The sequence below is a fragment of the Anas acuta genome, chromosome 4 (genome assembly GCF_963932015.1).
Source record: "Anas acuta chromosome 4, bAnaAcu1.1, whole genome shotgun sequence".
NCBI classification, from domain to species: Eukaryota; Metazoa; Chordata; class Aves; order Anseriformes; family Anatidae; genus Anas; species Anas acuta.
Genome location: NC_088982.1, coordinates 11,849,652 through 11,872,716, shown reverse-complemented (window position 1 = coordinate 11,872,716; position 23,065 = coordinate 11,849,652). Strand labels below are relative to the sequence as shown.

At 42.4% G+C, this 23,065-nt stretch overlaps 1 protein-coding gene across 1 annotated transcript in view; it reads left to right on the top strand.

The window, feature by feature from the left end:
- The first annotated feature begins 38 nt into the window (after positions 1 to 38).
- The window catches only part of SORCS2 (sortilin related VPS10 domain containing receptor 2), a 595,072-nt gene continuing 572,045 nt past the window's right edge, over positions 39 to 23,065 (top strand). The window contains exon 1 of the mRNA XM_068679841.1: positions 39 to 1,577. The gene's annotated coding sequence lies outside the window, so the exon portion shown is untranslated. The remainder of the gene's footprint in view (positions 1,578 to 23,065) is intronic.

Below are 23,065 nucleotides of genomic sequence, written 5' to 3'. Positions count from 1 at the left end.
GGGCGGGCGGGCAGGCAGGCAGGCAGGGCTCTCCTCACCCCGCTTCGGGGCTGTAAGTGACAGGAGAGACAGCTGGGCTGGCGCTGGCCGAGGTCAGGAAGGGGTCTCCTGTCAGAGCTGGTTAGGCTGAGAACGAGGAGATTGGGTAGCCGCAGGTGGTGCGCTCTGTGTACCTGTGGGAGCTGGGACTGACAGGGGGCTGAGGCTCAGCTTCTGGAACTGCCCTCGTTACGAGTAATAAATGCCTGCTTGGGGCGCTAGGCTGTGGGAGAGGCCCTTTTTCCTTGTTGCAGCTGGCTGTGGTTGGTTTTCAAACTTCCACTTGGAGCTTGTCATCATATACATGTATACACGTCCACTGTAAATGGCTTGTAACGCGCTGTTTGGACAACAAACACCACCTAAAATCTCTTTATTTATTTATTTATTTATTTTGTCAGAAAGGATAATGCTGTTAACACTGTGAAACACGGCTGCCTGCTTGTGCTGCTCATTTCTACCAGTGCCCTGTGTAACTGGATGCCACATAAATCCACCTTGGTGATACCCCAATGGCTTCTTAACCTCATCAGTCCTGTCAGTTGTTTTGTGATCATCATTTTGAAGAGGAAAAAAGCCACACACAAGCATTGCATGGTCCCAAAGTGAGAGCTAGATTACTCACAGGCGCCTGAACACCAGCTGTTCACCTGATTTCTGCAGGCATTTCTGCACTTTCCAAAATCAGTCTGAAGGATAACGAAGATGCAGATACCATAATGCAAGTTCGTAAATGATACATTCAAGAGTATGATTAAAGTATTACTAAAAAGAAGCTGCAGAAGAAATTCTAGCTTGCCACATGAGAATCCTGCAAAAGCTAGTACCTTGCTAAGTTAAAATGTGGCAGACTGCACTAAGTTTTCAGCACAGCCTTTATTTGGGACGGTTTGCTCATCTATGATGTGCCACGTCATGGCCTCTGCAGAAAGGAGGATAAATGATGTAACGGGGCCAGTGGCCTTTTATCACTGCAATTGTTATATTCCAGAGACTTGTTGTCACTTACAGTTACCTTGTGGTGCATTTCTGCTCCTGAGGGACAAATTGGAAGAGCCAGAAGCACACCATTAACACTCCTGGGTGACAACAGGCAGCATCTACGAGAGCAGAACTAAGCAAATAGTTTAATTCTGATGGTCAGCAGTCTGATGGTCATTGTTTTGAGATGTGACACTGATGCAGCCCAACAGCTTGCCTATACAGGACAAAGCAGAGGAAGAGCATGTATGCCATGGGCTGGTGTGGCTTTAGAATCATCATAGAATCATTATGGTTGGAAAAGACCTCCACGATCACCTGGTCCAACCATTAGCGCTGGACCAATCTTAAGTGCTGTTGGTGTCTGCCTCCTGCTGTCTGGCAAGCAGATAAGTAACAGATCCCAAGCTTCATCCTCATAATAAAGATGCAGTTGAGGAAATCTGTTGAAGATGCTGATAATGCTGTGCAGTAGATTTGAGAGAACAAGCTGAAAAACGGGAATAACCGTAAAAGAGGTTACCCACAGAAAGCTGTGAAGAAATGAGACAGAAAAGGTAAGTGGGCCTTTAGGTCTGAAGTTTCTAAAACTGTTTCCTGGAAAGATTACTGGTTCCTTACAATGCCTAGAGAACTAGTCTGCCTGTCTTACCTTCATTTTCTGTTGGATTTTCCTGAAACCCTTAGCATGTAGCTTCCTGTGCCAGCCTTTCTTTGTTCTCAGCTGCCTACCATCTCTGGGAGTTGTGCTTGATCAATGATTGATCAGTAAATGGCAGAATTGATAAAAGAAGGGTGGAAAGAGACCATTGTCTGTATTAATAGTTGAGTAAAATATATTGGGTTCAAGACTTCTGAAATGAGTTAATTCCTGTATTAGGAGCCATTTACCCAAAATGATAGTTCATAGGCCTTTTGTAAGCAAATTTTCAAGATAATCTACAGTGAAAGTGAATTTTGGGTCAAGACTGAGGAGCATGAGCAGCACAAAATAAGAGCATGCATGCTCACCCAGAGCTTGTTTGCGTCATGACTGATGGTGGCTGTAAGTACCGTCCCACTTTGGAAGACTCTTTGACCAAAAAAAAAAAAGAAAGAAAAAAAAGACAAAAAAGACTTTCCCCTGCTTTGTTCTGATTTACACCGTTGTAGTCTGTTTTGTTTTAATTGTAGTGCCACCTAGTGGGTTGTCTTGTTTTTTATTTTTTTTTATTATTTTTTTTTAATACTCTACTAATTAGTATTCAGCATCTGTTGCTTGATGTGGTTTGCAGTCCCAGATGTTGGATAACAAGCATCGTTTTGTTCCAGAGTAGTCATCTCTATGTCACACGGTCCTTTACTCTTTCCATAAATGCTGGGTTTGAATATTATCTGATGATAAGTAATGCTTATCCTGAATTCCAAAACATTAAGATTAGGCAGTTGTTGCTTTTCAGCTTGGTGGGGTTAGAAGTGACTCCTGCCTCTGATTTGTGTGAACCAGGTAGTCTGGAGGTAATTCCTGGTTCTTCTAGCGATTCACTTTGTAGCCTTGTGCAGTTACTTAACCTAATTTCCACACGACTACAAATCAAGGGCAGTAAACTTTCAATACCTTGCAAGAAAGTTGGTCAGACTGCACAAGGGAATTTCTGTGATATTTTGGAAATGCAAAATGTCAAAGGAATGCTAAGGCTCTTTTTCTGTAATCAACTTTACCCGTGTAGGAAAGAGACTTGTAGTCTTTTGAGATGAAAAATGCCATCAATGCAAGATTTGTGCTCAAAAAATTAAATGAAAAACTAAGGCATTTCTATTTCTATGAAAACAAGCACCAGTCCTGTCTCCTAATGCTAAGGCATTATCTACTGATATGCAACCCGTAAACAGAATGTCATTACCCTTGTATTGCAAATATGAATTGCATTATTAATGTTTTGAGGCTAACGCAAAAGGGTATCATATCCTCCCCGATCAGATATGTTATATGTCAGCCTAATCAGAGCCAAATATTGAACGACGGTGGGAGCAAGTGGAATGAAAAAAATCTCTTTGTAAATATTCTAGCAGTGACCTTTCAAGCCGGTTATCAGGAAATAGCGAAATCAAATTTAAAAATGTTAATTTAGCTGTTAGACGGTTACTGAACTATTCAGTGGTGAAAACAAACTTGTTATTCATACCTGTGCCCTTTAGAAAAGATCTCAGAAAAGAACACTTACCTGTAGTATCCTATAGGCTGCCCCAGGAAGATCTCTAGTGTAAAGTTAAGGACAGATTCTTGTGTGCAGAATAGTAATAAAAAATAAATAATCTCTGTGAAGATCAGCTATACCCTGGAAACATTTCAGACAGGACAATGAAGATTAAATCATGACTCGAATCCAGAAACTCTAAGTCCCATGTAGACACGGGTGGGGTGGGGAGGGTGTAGCTGTCCTTCCTTTTCATGAGAGCACTACGAAAATAATTAATCTGTATGTTCAAAATTCGTAAGTTTTAGTGCAGACATTTAAAGAAATCTCTCCCAAGAGAGCATGTGTATTACCTACTTTCTGCCGAGTTTCTCCGTAGGCTGAAAATACAGAATCATCCATCTCATTCTGGTTACAGAGTACCCTCCGAGTTCACAGAGCTTTTTGCTAACTAATTTGAAAGGTACATTTTGTAACTATCTTGTTGCCTGGAGAAGGTTGTCGCTGTGTTGGAAATCTAATAGCTATAGCCACGGGGCTCTGAGGAGAGCTAATTAGAGCAATTTAGAATAACAAAAATTCTGTTCCTAGGAGGACGCAGAAGAGATCCTACCCCAAAGCAGCGTGCAACAATTTCACAGGAAATTTATTGTAATATTCGAGCGTAAGTCATCTGGTATCCCAAGGATTTGCAAATGGCTATCTATTATGAGTTGTTATTTTAGCCCTCGTTATCAGGGACACTCATATATGTCTTGTAACATTTCTTGCAATATAGAAATGGAAAAGCTCTGTCAATCAAGCTTTGTCTGTCTGTCTTCTTCAGTAAGCAACTAGTTACCAGCCAGAAGCAAGCTGTTCACGTGTACTGAAACAATCTTTTATCATCCTGATGTGACTTTATGCCTTGAGACAAAATTACTGAGCTTTGGGAAGAGGGCTTTCAAATCAATCGTGATTCTCATAGACTCTTCGTGTGGTGCCATTGATTTTCTTAATATTTTTCTTCAAAATAAATTGTTCTCTTTCAGCTTCTCAGAACACGTTGACAGAAAAAGAGGTCAACTGTGTTAGCCTGTGCTCTCCCCTGTCCTGTTACGTTCAGGTTTTGCCAGGAAGGCAGAAGTCGGTGTCTGTGTCTGTACGGAGGCAGAAATGCTCTTATTGGAATGGTATTTGGACATGCAGATCTACATTTTTCTTTTTCAATTTTTCTTTAAGATTTGATGAATTAGCTGCTGTGGGCTCATTCCTGCTGCCCTTGTGTGCAAGTGATTTGTATTAGTCAAAGGGAACGCTGCATGGTGAAGGACTGCCAAGCCAGGTGCTAGGCAAGTAGGCTGCCAGTAGTGCTGTAAGAGCCCGAGGCCTGGCTATTTATTGCTCAAGTGTGACTTGTGCAAATGTTTCTCTCTTGCTTTTTACATTTATTTTTTTTTTTCTGGTGACTGACAAGAGGTTGAACTGCATACTTGGTTGGGCCAGTGCACGGGGCTCTGTTTGGGCACGGTGTTTCAGCGCTCTAATTCACAGCTCATGCCACAGGCAGGCTGCTCCTCCTGCATCGGGCCGCCTAACAAAGGGGGAATGCTGCTGCTGCTGCTCTGCAAGCCTATTCAGGAGCTATGAAGACATGAAGCATAAAGCAAAAATTAAAAAAGGTTATCTTCTGCTTTTATCCAGCTCCTCTAGGAAGCTTTTAATTGTGTTTCTGTGCATGGTTAATGAGGGGGTGAACGCTCTGGGGAGACCATGGGTATTCTGCCTTCAGCCCTAGTCTAGCGAGATGGGTCTTGCCAGAAAAGGGACAAAAAGTTCAGCTAAAAATAGCTGGAGTTGGGAGGGAATAAAAAGCTTCCAAATACCTGATTTCCACAGAAATAAAATCTACCAGATGCCCTTTTGGTGCTTTTTGCAGAGGCCACAATTTCCAAAGCTACATTTAAACCTGTCTCCAAATGAGGGCTCACACATTGTTTCCTTTCCACTAGCATCGGTGAACACACAACTTCAAACCTGTTGTAAGAGCTCATATCAACATTAGACTGGTGAAATTTAAGGCGCGGTGGTGGTAGATTTTCCTTGATATCTCTTGAGTTCTGTCACGTGTATTTGTGATATAACCCTCTGTATTTGTTATCTGTGGTATATTGGAATTTACTTGAATGTAAAACCTGTGCCAGGCAGGTACAGACAGGAGTGAGTGAAAGCCCTTGTTTGACACCCCCAGGACTTGCAGCTTGTTCAGAAAGCAGCCGTGTGGCTGCTTTAAGCTTTGCAAGAGTTGTCCCCCAAAGTACTTCCACTGCTGCTCTAAAGGTCACCTCAGATTTATGAATCACCTCAGGTTAATGTGTTATTAATCAATCAGAAACCAGAAAATTAATGGTTCAGCACCACGAATGCTGTTGTGATAGATGTTTATAAAATAAAATACCAGGAAGGGAATCTGTATGTCTGTGTGTTAAGTGGAATTCTGCTGCTGCAGCTTCAAGCACGTTGTCTTTCCCTCGGCACCCACGACCAGCTCCCACTGCCTGTCTCTGCACTGACCTGTCTGGAGAAGCTGCTTCTCGTTCCCTATAAAACCCATCGCCGGTCCTTTGATTTTGGCTTTTCTGTTCTTTCTCCTTCTTCCTCTCTTACCTCCTGCTCCGCACTTCCTATTGCCACGTCTGCTTTCTTTGGAGTGGAAAAACCTCTTTACCACACGGCTTCCCTCTCTGCTCACTTACTCATTCTTGGGTTGTGCTCAGGCTGTCCTTACTGAAGATCTTATTGTTATCTGTGGTCAAGAACACCACCTTTGTGATTTAACATCTTGCTTCAACTGCACCATGTTCATTTCTGAAGCATTAAGGTGGAGAACCACTATTTCATCTTTAGTACTGAACAAAGCAGCCTCATCCATTTCAAAGAGCTTAACCCTTTTTAAAAATTATTTTCTTTCCTGACTAGTGCTGTCCTGTAGTTTTCTGCTTTCTTAATTTGTACTTTAAGTCTATTTTTAAAATGATATTTCTATCGTGTCTTTTAAAATATGTGTTTATTACTGTTCTACGGCTTCCCAAGTGCCTTGGCTGGCAAAGTCTTAACGAATAAAATTACTGTTGGGTTACAGCTATAAAAATCCACTCCTTCCTTGGAGTGAGGCATGCAAGTTTGAAAGAGCTGAGACAAATGAGAAATGCAGTTATCCTGCAGTTGTTTTAAGTAAAATGGGACAAATACGTAGGAAAAATATTTGTAAGAATGTGTTGCAGTTACGAACTGTTAATGCGTTAATCTTCCTAATTTGGTGTAATGCACAGAAACCAAAGGGTCTGTCTGTACTGTTACTGCAGTGATGCATGTTCTGGAGGACAGAGCCACTTAGGCCAGCTTTGTGGGAGTCACACAAAGCCTGGAAGTAGCAAAGGATTCTGTCTTTGCCACAAACCCCTGCACAGTAAGTCATGCTGATTAGCCCTGAGCTGGTTGCACTTCTGGAAGGCAACTGGTGTCTGAGGCAGCTTGTGTCAGACAGCTCCGAAGTGCTCTGCAGACACATCACTGACTGTCTATGTGTAGATTCAACAGCTTTTCTGTTATTTTGAACAGAAGGAGATGTTTCGGACTGTTGCTTCTTGTCTTTCAATAACACTTGTTAATACCAGTTGAATTAAAAGATAAACTAACAAGAATTTGAGCCTTTAGAGATAAAGAGTTGTAAATGTACTCCCTGTACTTCTCTGCATTGTGAGTGATTGTTTCAGAGCCAGCATTTCTGTAAACTCCAGCTCTACTGCGGAGATCATCGGCCAGCACACCGACAGGCAAGGTCAGGCAAGAGCATAGCACAGGAAAGAGTTGGGCATTAAAGGCAGCATCCTTATTGCTACTCCTGCTTTGGGATGAATACGTTGCCAGGTGGGAGCAAATTCACCCAGCTCTTTGCTTCTCAGATTTTGCCTGCCTTTATTAAGGGCTCTGCAGATCCCTAAGTAAGTGGAAAGTGCTGATGGAAGGTAGATGATGGCTTAAGGCAGTGTCACCCTTCAGGCAGAGTCTCTAAATGGGAGAGACAGCACACATTTATCTTGCTCTGTTTGCACAATGTGATGGGTTGACCCTAGCCAGCAACTAAGCGCCAACCAGCTGCTTGCTTACTTTCCCCTGCAGCAGGACAGGGAGAGAATGAGAAGGGCAAAACCAAGAAAAACTCCTGGGCTGAGATAAACACAATTTGGGAAGTGAAGGAAAGACCAAAACCACAAGTGATGGAAAGGCAATCACCACCTCCCAGCAGACTGATGCCCAGTCTGTCTCTGCAAAGAGACTCCCTTGGAAAGATGCCCCAGGTTTATTGCTGCTCGTGGTGCTTGGCGTGTCAGCCTGGGCTAGCAGTCCCAGCTGTGTCCTTTCCCTAGCTGCTGGGGGGCAGGATGAAAAATGGGGAAGGCCTTGCTGCTGCTCAGTGACAGCTAAAACATCAGTGTGTTAGCAGCACTGCATTAGTTACAGAGGTAAAACACAGCCCCATGCAGGCTGCTGGGAAAAAAGAGCTCCATCCCAGGCAGACACACACACCCCAAACAAATAGGGCTGGCCCCAGAGGGGTAAATGCTACACAAGCTGTAAATTCACTCTGACTCTATTTGCATCTTCCCCTATTTTCTTTAGTTAATATTAATGACATGTACCGAGCTGACATAGAGAAATGCCAGTGTTTTAAACTCCAAATAAATTTTATGAAAGCTATGAGCAAAAAAAGAAAAATTAAAATGCACCGGCTGAAATCCTGCATCTAATCTCTGTGTGTGCACATAAATATTTTGGTCTTCGCATATGTTCTCCTCTTGCAGCTCCAGAAAATTTGTGGCAGTCTGATCACTCTCAGCCTGCATACACCAGGAGTTGGATATTCATCGTGTTATGATGTATTTTCCTTGTATGTTTTGGTGAAATTCTAGTTTAGAGAAGTCTGTATATATAAATATAAATCTGTGGTTTAGAGAAACTCATTCCTGTAGAATCAACTGTGTTTCCTTCTAGAAAATTCAGTGCTCTATGGTGAGATCTCAGTCCGTTTAGGGACTTTCTGGAACATCGTTTGCAGCATTCCCCCATTGCCATGTAAGTGCCCTTTATTTGAACTCCTGCATTTACGTGAAATACAGCTCACTGCTTTCTGGAAGAAAAGATCATTTGGAGCAGAGGAGCCGAGCTGACATGCAATGTATTAGTCTGGAAGCAGTGACATGTTATTAAAACCAAGCAGAGTTTTGACTTCCAAAGTGTCAAGGCATAACCTGAGTGTCAGGCTTTGTTTTGTTCTACCAGCACTGCCGCTGTGGGGCTTTTGTATCCATTGGTAGGGCTGGCAGCAGAATTCTGTTTTTTTCCACCACACAAGTTACAAAACGAGCAGTTCGGGTGCCAAGGGTGTGTAGCCCCTCTGAAGACACCCCACATATCCCACCTGGCCTCTGCTGGCTGCTCCAGAAAGGGCACAGGTCTTGGGAAGTCTTGTGGTGTTTCCACCAACCCCATGCTGATGTCTCATTTGCAATGTTTCGAGATACCTGTCTTTAGGCACCTGAATTGCTTTCTTAGGTCAGTTGTAGCAAATATATCTTGAAAGCTCAGGGTTCTCCTTAAAAGCCTCCTTCTGCAGCTTCTTTGAATAATTAGTTAAATGAATAAGGAGGAAAATTGAATGCTTGGGATGAGTGAAAAAGATTTCTGTCCTTAGGAAGAACTTTATAAATGTTTGCAAAAGCTGAGTTGGCTATTTCCATCTTGGTTCTCCTTTCTTCAGCAACATTTGTGACGTGCCACAGTACTCATTGCTTATCCTTGATGTTTCTTGTTCTCTCTAACTGTTGGTGCCAGGGCTCATGTCCTAGTTTTTCTCTCTTTTCAGTCACGTTGAAGTTGGTGTATTTGTTCCTACTCATTAAAAAAGGATAAGGTTGATTTATCTGATTTAATCATAAATGTTTACCCAGTGCTTGGGCCATATTGAAAATAAAACCCATCGTGTTTATAACGAGATGCTGCTGCCTCATATGGCACACAGAAGTGACGGCCGGCAGAAAGCAGTTAGAAAGATCTTAAATTACTTTTCTGAAGTTCTGAGGTAAAAGGAACATACCTGTGAAAACATTTCAGCAATATTTTCTTCTTATACGTTAGCTTGTGTTCTGGAAGCGCCTCTGAAAATCAATAAAATCAAATTTTCTCTCACTCATTGTGTTTGCAAGGACAGCAAGCCTTTTCCTCAAATTTATTCATATTTGGAAAAAAGTCACTGCAGGTAAAAATCCTCTATTGAAAACGGCAATTTGTGGTGTTTTAATATCTTTTCTTTCCTTTAGCTAAGGAGGAGTAGGAGGTGTAGGAGTAATTGTTTTTTACTGCTATGAAAGTATTCTGTTTTTTGACACTGACTGGCATCAAGAATAAAAACAAATAAATGCAAGCCATACTGAGAATGCATCCCCTGATGTTTTACTGCTGCTCAGAGAGGGTGCAGACAATTTTTCAGCTGCAGTACAGTTCTCATCTTCATTAAGCAGCGCTAAATTTATCCTCGCTGTTAGTTTTCTGATATCAGCGGCGCTCCCCTGCTAGGCACAAGACTGACCTGCTCCTGTTGTGCTGCTCTTCAGGACAGACGATGCTTGGGTGGGTTTCTTCCCCTCTGCTGATTTACCCATGCGGGCAAATTGTGTTTACCTCTGCGACTGCTTGTATGAGGGTAGGCAGCACAGATAGGGCACAGTAACTCAAATCTGTGCCTTTCAGGTGGATTAGAGAAGCCTGTGTTGCCTCAGAGAAAGGATGCTGGTTCCTGTCCTGTAGCTTAGCCTGCAATTCTCCCCCACACACCTGATGAGGCAGAAGCCCTCTGTAGAAACAAATGAGGGTCGGTGCCCATGAGCTGTTCGGGTTTGATATTGCCTACAGAGTATCCGGAAACCACAGTGGGGGAGAGGCTTTGATTTTTTAGATAATTATAATATCACAATCTGTTGTGGTTATAAAAAGAAAAAAAAAAGAGTAATATAAAAGCAAATAGGATGACGGGAGTTTTTCCAAAGCTTCTGTTTTAATGAAACAAGCGTGTCAGAAAGAAATAGTGGGGAATAAGATTTGCACAGAAGTAGGTCTAAACTGAGATTTACCATCTAGTCTTTATTTTGAAATTATCTGATGTCTCCCTGTTAGGCTGCACAGCCCCCAGTTGAGCAATTTCTCTGTAAACAGAAGATTCATATTTCACCCCCAGCATTTAATGTTCTGGTCTCCCTTGTATTGACATGAAAATCTGAATTTTTAGTAGAGCTGCTTCATTTTTTTCTCCTTCCTTGGAAATATCATGTGTCTAGAAATGTTTATGGTTCCTTTTTTTCTGCCTGCTGATTTTTATTTATTTTTAATGAATTCTTTTACTCTCATCATTAGCATGCGAATAATACAGATTGCCGTAGTAAGTATGAATTTTTTATGAATATTGTAAATATTAATTTAAAAAATGAGAGGCTGATAACTGAAATGTTAACTCTGCTTTGGAAATCTGCCTGCTCCTGAGGTGACACAAATTATAGATGGGGTTAAGGTTGTGGAAAGCAACGTGTCTTGGGAAAGATGTGCTGCAGTGATAATACAGCAGCCCAGGAACATGGGAATGTAGCATGTTTAGGTTGTGAAGCGAAGATGATAAGAGGCACAAGCTGTCATCTTCAAGACTGGGAGGGGCACAGGGCTGGTCCCCACAAGTTTCCTTTATTGCTTTACTCCTCACGTGCCATGCTAAGCAAATCAGTGTCGGCAGATTTTTAAAACTCCCACTTACACAGCTTTCACGGAGCTTCTTGAGAGTTCCCTGCCAGGAAGTCCTTGAAAATTCACCTTTCTAGCCTTAGCATCTCTCTGCAACGCGTGTCCTTCAGCCTCGGCTGGGTTATTTGTGAAATAAGACTGGTGCCTCTTCCTTGGAGATGAAGAATCCTAGAATCTTTTAGGATGGAAAAGACCTTTGCAGAAGAATTTCTGGGGAGGTTTGAAGCTGAAAGAGCTTTTAGTTTTGTCCAATGGAAAAAATGTCTCTACATTACTTGCAAGTCCTGATGAATTTCTATTCATCCGTGAAGTCCCTGGCTTTGGCAGAGCATTAATTGCTGCTATGGACTCACTTTTGAAGCAGAAAGTTATGAGGCTGTTTGTAGTTTTGCCCCAGGACTTTGATTCTTATTTGGTGCTGTCACTGAAGACTGATTTTAGAAGCAGCTACGCGATGAGAGGTACTATCTTTCAGCTGATATGTTAAATTGAGGTCGCTTCTGCCAATAGCCCTCTTAAAAATCCCCTCCGTGTCTTGTCAAACATTCAATTTCCCAGTGAAATTAATTCTGAAAATCAAGGACTGTGTATGAGATATTACCGAGCCCATAATGGTGGCTCTGTTTGCCCTGTGTTCATTGCACGAGTGGTATTTCACGTACAGTTTTTGTCAGCACTTACATTATAAAACTCAATTTTACTCCGTTCTATATCACGAAGCAGCAGATGTCACGCTAACTCTGCTGAGCAGGGTGAGATTACTACGTGAAATCTCGTATCAGCTGGTGATATATACACACCCCAGCTTACTCAGAGAATAACTTGTCACCACTGCAGACACTTCATGGTTGCAGGAAAAACCACTCCACGCTGAAGGTCGCATGGACACGTACGCTGATTTAACAGCTCTATTCAGCCTCCGCTAGAGCAGGGCTGCTAGAAGGATGGCAGGGGACTACGAAAGCTTCATACGTTCAAGGCAAGCTTTCTGAGCCCTTTGCTTTAAAGGACTGCAGTTCCCTGTTTTAAAATGAAGTAAAACTCTGTAACTGTGCTGTTGTGTGGAAATAAAAGCACTCTCAACTCCTTTTGACCTCAAACTCTATTAAGACTCCCCAAGGGTCACAAATGGATGGCAGCGCGAGTTTTGACACTTTCAGGTTGTTGATTCCTTGGTTTAAATCCTGTTAGAGATAGCTTTTTTCCTTCATTTTTTGAGCACAGATTCACAGTTCATGTAGTTCAATGTCTCTGGGTCCTTTCAGCTGAGATTTTAGAAAGCATAAATTCTCCATCTCGACTGCAGCATTATAATACATTCACAAGAACAGGAGTTGGAAAGCTGGGCTGGGTGCGTATCACTCCTCTGTACTCCTGTTGCTTTTCTCCTTGGTGCATTTCAGTAGCGATTTGGAAAGCAAGGAGGCTTCCTTCCTGCTGCTCCCATGAAAATCTCAGATTTTGTTGATTGGGCATCTATGGAAATAACACCTTTACTGTTAGTGTCCTGGTAGAGGTGGCTCCTGGAAGCCCATGTCTTTATGTTGGTTCTGTGCCTTTCCACCTGAGATCGTTAATGTTGCAGACTCACCTTTTATGCCTTCTGACTCGCTGCATATCCCGAATTAAAGTTTGCTTTGGTTATGTGATGCTGATTGATTTCTTGTCTGAAAATGTCTCACAAAACCAGTGAGTTTCTTTTATTTCTGTGGGGTGTATTTGGTAAGAAGCCACAGCACTCCACTCTTCTTTTGTCAGTATGCAAAATTTATGTCCTGAGTGGGCTGGCTTTTAGCAGAGCCACATTCCCTGTTTCACAAGGGTCTGATCTGGCTGTGTTAATTGATCCCTGTAATGGTTCCAGTGATATCTTGCCGCAGAAGAATGTCGGATGCAACCCAGTTGTGTTGTGCTGTTTGGAGTTTACAAATCAATAAGTGCGCTAAAAAAATAAACTCTAACAACATTAATTATAGATAAAGGCAAAGATCAAATCTGCCTCTGTCAAATTTCTCTCCCTATCTTATTTCTAAAGATTTTTCTTAAATAACAAACCAAACCAGCATGCAGTTTATGAAGTCTACTGGTAATGTTTATTTTTGTATATAAATGCGACCCCAGAGCTCCACTTTGAAAATAAAACGGAAAAAAAATCCAGCGAGCAGAGTTCCTTACCCACTTAATAAAGTTGGCAGTCTCTCCTAGCAGAGACAAACAGACAAACAAAATCCAGAAACGTTGCTGTGCATGATGTTAGGATCGACTCAAGCCATTACTTCTTGATTGGAAAATGCCTGCAGAGTCTATTAGTGCTTTCACGGTAACCAAGCCGGAGCCTCTATTTGTATTCTACCGGTTTCATTTAAATTCGAGCAATTATATAAAATAAATAGATGGACACCTTTTGATAGTTTTGCAGGCTGTGAATGTTGAATTAAAATGTGGAGCTTCCTAATTAAGTCACATGCTGTCATGAAGAGTTCACTTGAAAGCAATTCAGGCATTGCAGGGAAGGGTTTGACTTAGTAAGCTTATTATTTCTTTCACTGTTAACTTGAGTTCTAACGTGAAATTGCTTTAATAGTGTTGTTGCTGTTTTAAATGTTTTACAGGCTTTTCTTCTCCACACAAATTTTAATCACCAAGTTTAATTTAGGAATCTTTGCTTAATGAGAAGCTCAGCTTTGTACAGATGCTTTTGAACCTTTGTCCCAGCAAAGAGACTGCCAGCTTTGCACAGAAGGAAAGGAGAGGCATTTACTTGTTTCCTCTCCCAACAAAGGTTTGGAGGCGAGGGATGGTGACAGCCACTGTAAATTAATAATACCTATGCTAGCACACTTTCTTGCAACATGAATGTGAATCGTAGCCTGAACTTATCCTTGAGTCTAATTTTGGAATAGAAGACTGGCTTCTAGCATTACGAATATGCTCATTTTTTTCTGTATCTTTGAGATTGGGGTTGTGGTGCTGGTTGCATGTGAATACAAAAGACTTCTGTTATGAGTTACTAACAGTGAACACTTCTTCTGCCTTGTTTTAAATTGCTGGATTGCAGAGCTATGGGTCTAGGGGCTTTGGGATCTTTCCACAATAGGTAAAGGGATTTTGTTATCCATATAACTACCATGTGAAACCTAATGGTTGTATGGTGTGTATTCAGGCAGATTTTCTGTAGTAGACATCCTTTGATTTGTTCTTAAGGTAGCATTTACCAGCAATTAGCACAATGCTTTCTGAGGTGTTAGCCTCTGCAGAAAACTGCCCTGCCTGCTTTGTCAGTTTGGGTTCACAGCTGACCCAGTGCCTTTACATCAGGCCGTGTAGGCACTGAGATGTGGACAGACATGCTGCCTAGAAGGTGGCCAAAGCGACAAACCCGTTGCTCAGCTGGGGGTTAGCACACCAGCTGCAGGGAGTCAGGCTGGGCATGGTGCAGTGCAGTGCAAAATCAGCCAGCGTAGCACCAGCCACCACCGGCACGCTTCAAGGCTTTGACCTTGCCCTGGAGCAAACAAGGAGGCCTCCCACATTCTGGCTTGTTGGCTTTGATTCAAGAGGAGCATCTTCCTTCCTCCCAGCTTCCAGCCAGGAGATGGCAACAAGCAGCTTTTAGGGCAGTAACACCTTAAGCTGCTCCAGACAGCTGCTGAAAATCAAGTTGTGTTTGCTGGTCTCTGTCGGTTTTGTACCACAACAATGTTGGCAGAATGTCTCATAAATCAAAGAAGCAGATGCAAACTGCACAGGTCTAAGCCAGATTAGATGTAAGGCAAGAATGTCATAATCATGCCTAATACTTCAAAATATCATTCACTAAGCCCATACAAGGCACAGAGAGATTTGGAGGGGAAGAAACTGTACTACATTACAAAAATTACTAAGTTCCACTTTCTAAATCAACTGAGGTATTAGGAAGAATAAATGTCATGGAAAGTCAATAAGACTTGGCTCCTGGGTAACCCATGTTGTTTTAAATGTCATGCTCTGGACTAAATATTGACTGATTTTATACATGTTACTGAATCTTCCTGGGAAATTATCTAGATTAAGCTAACGCCTGTGAAAGGAGCAGTCACTCCCAGGCCATCCATTTCTGATTTTCTTTTATTTCTTCTTCTTTAAATATTGATACCTTAGAAAGGCGTCTAAGAGAGAAAACGGCAGCTAAACTAGAGGTGACCAGAACGCCTAGGAAAGATCTATGGCGAAAAAAGTAAGGGTGTCAAATGCTGTATGAGCTCTGAGAAGGGAATGTTACCTACACAGACAGACACTCCTGCAGCTCTTAAGCATAGTTCAGCTCATATGTACTTACAAATTTTCCAAGAAATATTCCACTGAAGTGGTATTAATGCTAAAATGAACACCTTGTTTGATTTATTGAGTTGAGTGCTGTAGTGTCTTCCAGTTTTTCTCTCTGCAGACTCTGTCTGAGTGTACTCAGAGTAATACAGATGGGTTTGGTTGTAAATATATACCTATTAACTTTAAATTGCATAATGTTTTCTAGAGGAAAGTTGTTTTTATTGTTCTATCAGAACCAGCAACACCAGATTGTAATGCTAATTTTATACACACCGGTCTTGACTCTTCTTTCGTGTTGGTTGTGCACTCAGCTAACAGACTGAAAGCAGGAGGAGACACTATTAGCTAACAGGAGCTGGACTTCTCAAAGGAAAAGAAAATTGTCATGAGATGAGAATCTGGCATTCAGTTTCCTTTTTACATTTAAGTATCTTTCCTGATTTTCTTTGCGAACATCAGGTTTTACAGAGAAGAATCTTCCAGTCTACAGCGGGAGTTGAAGGAGCAGAAATATTTCCTTGTTTCAGTTCTATCCAGATACCTGCTTGGTTGTAGTGTTCTGTGTGACACCACAGGAAAGATCTGGCAGTTAATAACTCTGTTTCCAACGCTGTGTACTTTGGCTGTTAATAGCATTCCAGGTGGAAAATTGGCACGGCAGGTGTCAGCTCAGGATACTCTTTCTCCCCCGCTACCAAATAAAGCAAAGGAAACACTGTAAGGACTTTGTGGTTTCATGTTCCACTGGGCTGCTTCTCATTCTCATTACTCAAATTTTCCTTCCCATACAGCCTCCCACAAGTTTCTTAAATGAATGAGGGTCTACAGAAACGCAAGGAGGAGGACTCCATGAACTGCAGGCTGGGCTCCTCAGTCCCTGAAGAGCTTATGGAGCACGTCATGTTGGAAGCAACTTCCCAGGCATCCAAAGAGCAAGAAGATAATTGAGAATGGCAAAAACTGAGCAGGATTCCTGACCAATTCATTATCTCCTAGAATTAAGTGACATCTCTGTGGATGAAGCAATAGCAGTGGGTGTTGTTTACGGTGACAAGGCTTCTGACACGATCTCCAAAGCAATCTTTGTCCAAAGCTAAACTGTGGGGATGTGTATGGGATAGTGGATGGAAGACTGGACTGTTGACTCAAGGAATGATGATGAATGGTTTGATGAATGGCTTGGAGTCAAACTGGCAGGCAGCTTCAGTTGATCAGCACTGGGGCTGATTCTGTTGAACATCAGGATGAAGGGGCAACACGTCCCCTCAGCAAGTTCATGGATGAAACTGAATTGTGGGGTGGGGAGCAGTTGCTGCTTGGATTGGAGCAGAGCTTCACTTCAGAAGAACATCAACGAGGTTCACAAGGCAAAGGCACTGTTTTGCCAACATGAATTAGTACAGGTTGGGGGCCAACTGGCTAGAAAGCATAAGGAAAAGTTGAGAGAGCCATGCTTGTTTACCCAGGACAACTGATGGCTAAAAGAGGATCCACTTGCAGTCTTCCACTCCCTTAAGGAGGGATATAGAGAGAGGGATGGAACCTGAAAACAGGACAAGGTGCAATGGGTACAATGTGAGGTAATTTTATTTCACAGTGAAGATGCCTAAAACTGGAATGGGTTGCCCAGAGAGGCTGTGAAGTCTCTGTCCTTGCAGGTACTGTAACTTGGTCAATCCCTGAGCAACCTGATTTCACTTTGGGATGTGCCCTGTTTTGAGGAGGAGCTCGAGTTTGGTGATCACTTCCAACCTAAATTATTCTGTAATTAACCTATTCCATAATATACCTCAATCTGTGGACGTGACATCCTTCTGAGGTGTAGGAGAGATGGAGGAGATGGGAAAGAAGCTTGAGATTTGGAAGTCATTACGTGGGCTTTTGTGGGAGATTCTTGGTTAGCCCTTGCATCAGCTCTCAAGATCTACATGGGTGCACTGATCCTTCAGAGGTATCGCAGAGCTCTGCTAATGCCTTAGTAGCAACATTCAGGACACAAGACTGACACTCTCACCTGGATTCTGGACTCGACCATGCTGTTGATCTGCTAATCCACAAGTCCCTGATGTTTGTTTCACCTTCTCATTCCTTCCCTATTTAGACTGCAAACTTTTAGGATCACGAAGTATCTTCTCACTAGTTGTTCTGCACACAGCACGCCCTGGCCTCATACTGGGTATGGCTGTAAGTGCTGTTTTTTTGTAAAATGCCATCTGAGATGAACAGTGCTGTTAAAACGTGAAGTAAACAGCTGGAATTTCACTCAGACTCCATTAGTCATGTAAGACTGAGAGAAAATTAAAGTCCTCAATGCTGTACTGCTCCCACTAAGAGGCTTAAATGAACTTGTACTGGGTATCAAAATGTTGGCAGCTGTGGCTGGAGACTGGCATTGAATTAGAGTAATCTGGGAGGAGAGAGGCTGAAGAGCCTTGTTGCAGTTAATGGAACAAGATGAAGCAGAAGATCTGTATTTGCTCATAAAATTCTGCTTGCCCCAAAATAAAAACAGAGTTCTGAGGCTTTTTGTGGGGCTGAAATGCTTATGCAGCGTGGTGGAAGGCTTTGTGCTGATTCGGTAGCGTTAATTCCTGCGGGGTACTGTGAACCCCTGACTTCCAATTAATGTTGATGTAAAGTGCTTACAGGATTTATGAGCTGGAATTAAGAAAAATAACCAATGTGGACTGCTGCCACAGGCTCTGGAGATTCTCTTTTAGCCAACTTTGCTGCCATTAGAATTGCTTCTGGCAAAGTCCCGCGGCTTGCTTTCTTTCCTTTTCCAAAATGGAAGGAAATGCCAGATCGATCACTCTGTAGGCGTGTGCTTCTGGCAGCTCCTTACAGAGGCAACCGGGGCAGCTTGAAGAGTTCAGAGACCCAGCAAAGTGTTCTCATTGCATTGCCACCTCTGAGGCAATGGGTGAGCAGCCCTAAAGCCTGGTCCATGGCCGGGGCACTTTAGCTCACTGATGGAAGAGACTTTCCAGGTGCCCCACAGGTGATGGAGTAGCCCTGTGTCGTTCCCTACTCCTGGACTGTGGGACTGGGGGTATGACTGGGGTGTGATACGGGTGCCTCAGCCCCCCGAGGGGGTTTGCTCCCACACGCAGCAGCCACCAGGCTGATTTCTGGGGGTCAGACAAGGGAACCCTGAGCTGTGCTCGCTGCTTTCTTTACCCTTCACAAACTGTACGAAGCCTAGATCTGATGGTGATGTGGCTTTTCAAAATATATTCATTTGGCTCAGGAATTTTTGTTCAGAATTCCCCAAGGATTCTCACCTACTGAGGGTATAAAGCTGTGATTGAAATTATTCTGGGAATGGTAGTTATTGAATAGATACTATTCTCAGGTTTGTATTAACTTGTCCTTTGCTCAGCTTTGCTCAGATAGGGCTACTGTGAACATCCTGCAGGTGACTCTGAGGGCTCTGAATTTCGTTTTGCTACCACTTGTCTGATTATTCCTTACGGGAGGTGTTTGTAAAGTGCTTCAAAATCTACGTATGAATGGTGTCATAAAAGTGAAAGTCTGCTCCTTGGCAATGCCAGGAAAAGCAGACATTGCTGTGAATGTGGCCCGTGGAGTCATCCTCGGCAGCTCCCTTAGCATTACTTGGCTTTATGAAAAAATAAATAAAACAATGGGGTATGACTGGGCTCATTAAAAACCTATTTCGTTATTAAGCATCCTATAAAGAACAGACTGTAATATCAATTACTGGCTTCAGCAGTTTGGGGAGATAGGAGTGCCAAAGTACATGAAAGCCAATATGCACCGATGGTATCATCATTGATTTTCATAGGACAACGGGAGGCAAGGATGGGAATTGATATTGCAGTGATGTCCTGGGTAATTGGCCGTTTCAGTGATTCGGTAGTAGTCCTGTAGGTGAGGGGAGAGGTGCCCCTCTTTGTGCCTCTTCCATACTAATGAGTTTAGTCCTTTGTCTTTTCTGCTTGTTTCTTTTGTAGGAGAGCTCTAAGTACCTGGTCTTGGCTCGAGAGCACTTGGCATCTCGCAGGATCAGGAGCTGTGCCTGCTGAAGCTTGCTGCGTTTAATTTAATTGTATCACTTTATTCACTGTTACTGACTCCATATATCCCAAGGGGAACGCGGCAAAAGGAAAAGGGGGGAGCACCAGTAAACTGGAATAGCAGGAAGAAGGAACTAATTGTAAACTGCTTTGAAACGTGCCTTCTGTAAGCAATGCTGTCCTCCCAGGTGGCCAGGAGCTTAACTATTGGAAAGCCCTGCAGTAAACTTCGGTTTTCTTTCGGTGGCATAACCGAGTGTATTGATAACGCTTAATTACAAGCACTGACTACAATGGGTTTTCTAATCAGGGAAGATTGTCAAGTGGATAGGACCGAAACCCAGGAATCGTTGTGATCGGAATTTATAGTGAGGGTCATACAGAGGGTTAATAAAAGACTTAATAGATATTTGAGTAAAAGGCAAATCAGCAATTACAGTCCAATAGGTTGCTTCTAATCATTGCCTTTAACTGTCCATTAAACCTTCTAATGATACCGTCAGCTCCAACACGTAAATCTTACAACTACACCATCTTTCTAGCATGTTATAGTCATTTAACCTTTATAAAATATTTATCAGTGGAACCTTTTTGTAACTGGAGCCCATATTTTGTGTCTGTGGTTTCCCCTCTGCATGCTGCTTATCGTGCAGATCAATAGTGTCTCACTGCTTCCTTGCACACCCCCATCTGCCTGCGTGTAAGAAAGGAGAATTTTCTTAAGATCAGCACCCCCATGCTACTGTGGAGTTCTGCATTTAATTACATGCACGAATATTTTGAATGGCTTCCAAAAGATTTGCTCAGGAAATGCCAGAATGAACGTCCCAAAAGAGGCAGGTGCAATGCGGATACCAAGGGCTCCCATCTCACAGCACGTGAAACTGGGAGGTTGGACTCCGTGTGATGCTGTAATTAAAGCTGTGTTCCTCCTCTTCCTCTCCGTGCCCTGTGGCAGGACCCACATGCTGGTGCAGGTGGGAGGAAGGCCCAGTGACGTGTCATTTGGTGGATTCTCTGACAGCCCGTTTTGAAGCAGGAGGGTGTTTCTGAAGCAGATCTCCCAGCTGGCATCACTTACTGCACATTTATTTGCATCACAGAGCAGCTGTGAATTAGATGAACTAGATTGCTTTCAGAGGAAACTAAACCAGATCATCTGCTGTAGGTATCTGCCAAATGTGCCCTAATCCCTAGTACTGGGGACTACTGAAGCTATGAATTGCCTGCAGCACCATGAAGTTCCCAAGCATGAAGCAGCCATGCACCAAGAAAGGGCTCGTGAATTTTTGGGAGCTTGTGCAGCACTATGAATGTGCTTCTGGGGCTATACAAAGGCCCACACGGCAGGTATGCCTTGATGTTTGCTGTTGTTGACTACCCCTCAGCTCTTTCAAATTTGCTCCTTTTTTGTTTTCTGGGACAACTCTTACCTTAATATTCTTTTCTTTCTTTATCAGCCCTGTTTTGTGGTACAGTCCCTGTTTGCTGAGCCTAGTTCTGAGCAGAGCCCTGCTTTCTTCCCCTGTCTCTCTCTTTTCCCCCCTCTTATTATTTCACACACACCTCACTGCTCTCCTTCCAGATGGACTGTCTGCTGCTTCTGCCTCCCAGAGGATCCAACAAGGTACGTGCTGCAGCCCCAGGAATCTAGTTGTGTTTATTATCTTGTACTGTGAGAAAGCTGAAAACTTCTCCGGGGGCAGAAGAACCAGTGGCTGTACCAAGAGCTTGCTAACAACAGGATAGCTTCGAGGTGCAAGGGGCTGGCAGGCAGTGTTGTACAAAGCACAGCAGGATGAAGCTTCTCTTGATAACAACTGCACTTTGGCAGGGGAGGCGCAGTGAATGCATAATCTGTAAAGTAGATTTGAACTGCTTCAGGTTCAGGTGGGAGCACACCTCTCGGGCTGCCATCTGCTTGCATGCTTGCACCCTGGGTCCTGAGATGCTCATGCAGTTGGGTGTGGAAGTGAACTCGTTAATGCCACCCCAGGGAAAGCTGAATCCTACAGATGACTCCAGAGAAAAGTCATCGACATTAAGGGATGTTTCTTTTGTGTTAGAGTTTTCATTCTGGGTAAGCGTTTGTCTGCACAGCAACACTAAGGAGCCCACCTCCACCCCACAAAAGCAACAAGGACAAGTGCAAGCTGGGCTTGTTTCAGAAATCAAGCCAAGGGTTTAACTTGTTCTGCTGATACTTTTGAAAACTACAAAGTTTTCTGTCTCCGTTAATGTTCTACTCTTAATTTCATTGTCAATCTGATAAAAGCAAACCATGAGAACAATACTGACTAGCCAAAATTAAGACTTCTAAAAATATGTTTCTTCCTCCCTCTTTCTTGGCCTGTATGATAATGAACAATAATTCAGATGATACGCTTATTAAACTTAATGGTAAACAGAATAAAAAGCAAGTGATTCAAAATTATTTTAAAAATTGCAATTAAACATTTTCTTTTGAAAATGCATATTAAAAAAAATCCTTAAAATATGAGTGTACGCTAAACCCTTAGCTCAGTGAAAAAAAATACTTTTAGTTCTTTTAAACACTGAGTTTATTAATTTACTGTCAATATCTTCAAGACTGAAACCACTGAAGTCACTGTGTGTTTGAAATCATAGGTTACTGAGGCTCTAATCTAGGATTAGTGTTTTTCTGCAAGCACACACACAAAAAATCCCTTATTTTGGCCTTTTCAAACAGTTCAATTCAGTAATATTTAAGTCTAAGCTGAGAAACTGACCTGTACTGAAAAAGCAGAAAATCTTGCTTTTCTCTCCCAGATTTGATTAGGAGGATCAGACTAATTAAAAACTTGGAGACAGCAGCTGAAAGAGACAATCAGGTTGGTTTGCTGCTTTTAGATGAGAACAGTTCTTTATCAACTAGACATTTCTGAACAGAGAATTGGAGTTGACAAAAATTTCTCTTCAGGTATTCAGCAGGTTGAAAATTTTTCTTTAACTTGTAAAATAACTTCAAATGCTGTGTTGTGCATTTGGGGTGAATCAGGATTTTTGATCTAATTCCATTTGAGAGAAATTACACATGCACATCTGGTAAACACGAAAAATGCTCTTCACAGGAGTCTAACTCCAAGAACCTGAAGACTCAAAATCATCATATACTACTCAAATAAAGCCTTAATTAGTGTATTTGGTTAACAAAGAGAAAATAAGGGTGTATACCACCAACAAAAATATACTAATTAATGCAATTACAAAATAAGAGTAACGAGTATTTAAAGTTTTCTACTTGGTAATTCAAATAATCGGTAAAATCTGCGACTACCGGCATAGCTCCAGGACCTGAGAATGGCTTATAAGGAATTCAAACCTGGTGGCTTAACTTTCTTTACCCTTCAGACAATCTCAATATTCAAGATAGAAACTTCTGTGGCAAGGCGGGCAAAAGAAGAAAGGTTCTGGAGGAGACTGGTGATTGTGGTTGTAGTAATTCCTCGGTGGCACAACGCTTATTCGGCAGTCGAGGCTGAGTTGAAATAGTCTTACATTCACTGAAATACTGACTTACTCCACAGGAGCTCGCATTTATTTCAATGTCTTGTGCAGTAATATGGTGTTTAGGTAGTCTAAGACTACGAATGGTCTTGTGCAGTTTTAGTTTCTTCATTCTTATGCCTGGAAATGCTTTTCTCTGTACTTGTAGCTATGAGTAAATAAAAA